General features: G+C 55.1%; 1 long non-coding RNA gene across 1 annotated transcript in view; it reads right to left on the bottom strand.

Moving 5' to 3' along the window:
- LOC109374930 (uncharacterized) overlaps positions 1 to 2,645 on the bottom strand; it is a 12,552-nt gene extending 9,907 nt beyond the window's left edge. The window contains exon 1 of the long non-coding RNA XR_002122487.1: positions 1,307 to 2,645. This is a non-coding gene — a long non-coding RNA (uncharacterized LOC109374930). The remainder of the gene's footprint in view (positions 1 to 1,306) is intronic.
- Between the last annotated feature and the right edge of the window lie 265 nt (positions 2,646 to 2,910).

The raw sequence follows: 2,910 nt of genomic DNA, 5'->3' as shown, positions 1-2,910 counted from the left end.
GTGTGTGTGTGTGTGTGTGTGTGTGTGTGTGTGTGTGTGTGTGTGTGTGTGAGAGTGTGTGTTGGCCAAGTGTGCGTGTGCACGCCTGTGTCTCCGTGCGCCGCCGCTCTTGGGGACGTCCTGGGCTTCGGAGGTCTCAAGGGTTTGGCCCAACTAGGCTTACTCCTGAGCGCGACCTCCCACTCCTCTCCTGCCTGCCCTCCTCTGTCCTCTTTGCCCTCTGAATTTGCCACCCTCCTGTGACCGTGGCCCTGTCCCCAGGCCTCTTACCTTGGTGGAGCTTTCTGGTGGGTGCGCGCACAGGAGGTCCATGCGTGTGCATCAACACCCAGACTTGCACACACCCTTGCACACGGTGGCCTGCCTACCTGGACACCCAGATGTATGCTCACTGGATGCATACTTCCAGACACACACAGTGGTGCCCAGGTGCACACACAGGGACACGGGAAACCACAGCAGTGCCTCGCAGCCACACATACATGCACAAGTGCACACACATGCAGCTCCCCCTCCCACGCCCCCCCCAGCCCCTGGCTTCAGCCCCTCCTTAGGCTCCTGGGCCTCCTGAGGCAGCTGAGGAAGGGGCAGCAGAGGGGGAAGGGAGGCCTTGTCAAGGACACCAGCAAGGAAAGGGAAAAAAAAAATTGAAGTGGAAGAAATAAAATCAAAAGGCTTTTAAGGCTGCTCTCCCCAAGTAGTTGATGTCTTGGCTGCGATTGCCGGCAATGAAATATTGTGCTCTCTGATCGCTTAATGCACGGAGTTCCGCAGCCCCCTCCCCCAGCCCAGAGGCAGTTCCCGTCCCTCACCCGCCTCTCCCCTCTCAGTCCTCTCTGGCTGGTCTGCCTCCTTGCTCCCAGAAGAGCCCAGAGTGGTGGAGGGCACAGCTGATACCCACTTCCAACCTGGCACTGATGCCAGGAGGGGCTCCAGAAGCCACAGCTGGCATGGGGACCCCAGCCTACAGCCTGGGCAGGAGGGGAGAGCTCACCTCTGGAATGGGACCCTGCCCATGCCTGGCAGTTGTGCTGCTCAGGGTTCTACCTGCAAAGATGCTGGATCTGGGGGTCTTCAAACTGAGGGACCCTCGGCCAGAAGGGGAAGGACATGTGTGCCTGACAGGGATCCCCAGTGGCTGGATTGGCTGAGGCTCTTGGAGATTGTGTGTGTGTTGGGGGGACTGGGTGGATAGATGGGGGTGGGTAGGTGGATGGGAGGGGATGGTATTGGCCTAATTCTCAGCCTTTAGTTAAAAACTGAGCTCAGTCATGGTTAAAAGGCCTGACTTCCAGCCTCAGCTCACATTCCAGCTCCATCACGTCCTGACTCGGTGACCTTGGGCCAGCTCCCAGCCTCCCGTGCTTGAGTTCCACACCAGAAAGGATGGAGCAAATAATAGAACTGGCCTCATAGGGTTATTGGAGGATTAAAGGAGAAAATATATGCAAAGTGCTTAGCACAGGGCCTGTGCATGGCGGGGGGTGGGGCATAAGTGGGGCTAATTATCTCTGTAATCTCCCCGCTGCTCCACACCCCTTGCCCAGGACTTGGAGGGGCAGCTGGGAGCTCCCTGAGATGTGGTGCTGCCCACTGCCCCCTTCTCCTTCTCCTCCTCCTCCTCTCCCACCCCTGCTTATGAACCTCTCCCCACCCCCAGTCAACTGTTCACTGTGCCTTTCTGTCAGGGCAGCCAAATTGGCCAAATCTCTATAATGCTAAAAAATTGGCCCATTAGCTGGCAGGGAACATTGACAGGAGGGAAGAGTGGTGTGCATCACTACAACAGGTGTGTGGGGAGAGGGGCTGGAGGGAGGTGGCTCCAGGGCTCCCTGGAGGCGTTAGCAACGCCCAGGGAAGGCACAGCAGCCAGAGGGGGTGTGTGTGTGCATGTGCATGTGTGTGTGTGTGTGTGTGTGTGTGTGTGTGTGTCTAGGGCCCCGCTGTATGACAGACCTGCTGCTGGGGGCTTTCACAGGATCACCTCATATAAACCCCACAACAGCCCTGAGAGGCTGGTCCCGAGATTATTCCCATGATACAGATGAGGAAACTGAGGCTCAGAGACAGGAAGGACTTGAGCAAGGTCACTCTGTGGGTGTCGGAGAGGACTCACCCCCTGGTCTGAGATTCCACTGGCCCCCTTCTCTGGTGTCCCAATACCCCCCCAAAACCCCAGGAGCTTTGTTCCTGCAGTCTCTGCCCTCTGTCCCTCCTCCTAGCTCTGCCCCATGGGGTTTCTCACCGCGCTGGGGCAGCTGGCCAGTGAGTTTGTCTTGATGGGATCAGCAATGCCCAGTTGCTTCTCAGTGGAGAGAGATGAGGTACGGGAAGGGGGTCACGAGGTGCCTGGAGGAGGATGCGGAAGGGAGGTTCGGGTCTTCTGGCTGGCCCCAGCCTTCCCTCCGGGGGTGCTCAGACGGGGACTGCCCACCTGGCTCTTCCCTGTCCACCTAGTGCATGATCTCATACAGACATCATTTGTCCCCATTTTTGGATGAGGAAACTGAGGCTTAAAGGGGCCAAGTGACCTGTTTACAGTTAGGAAGTGGTGGCATTGTGATTTTATCCAGATTAGTCTGACTCCAGAGCCCAAGGTTTTGATCCTTTTGCTGGAGTGATGGGGAGCTACCTCACGGTTGGTGTCCTATTAGGGGACAGTTTTTTTTTTTCAATTACAGTTAACATTCAATAATATTTTATATTAGTTTCAGGTGTACAGCCCTGTGGTTAGACATTTATATAATTTATTAATACAGAGTGATTAGTACCTACCTGACACCATACATAGTTATTATAATATTATTGACTGTATTCTCTATGCTGTACTTTATATCCCTGTGATTATTTTTATAACTACCAATTTGTAGTTCTTTATCCCTTCAGCTTTCTCACCAGTCCCCCAACACC

This window comes from Hipposideros armiger, unplaced genomic scaffold (genome assembly GCF_001890085.2).
Source record: "Hipposideros armiger isolate ML-2016 unplaced genomic scaffold, ASM189008v1 scaffold_17, whole genome shotgun sequence".
In the NCBI taxonomy this organism is placed as follows: Eukaryota; Metazoa; Chordata; class Mammalia; order Chiroptera; family Hipposideridae; genus Hipposideros; species Hipposideros armiger.
The sequence above is the reverse complement of the archived record's forward strand: the minus strand, read 5'-3'. Positions and strand labels throughout refer to the sequence as shown.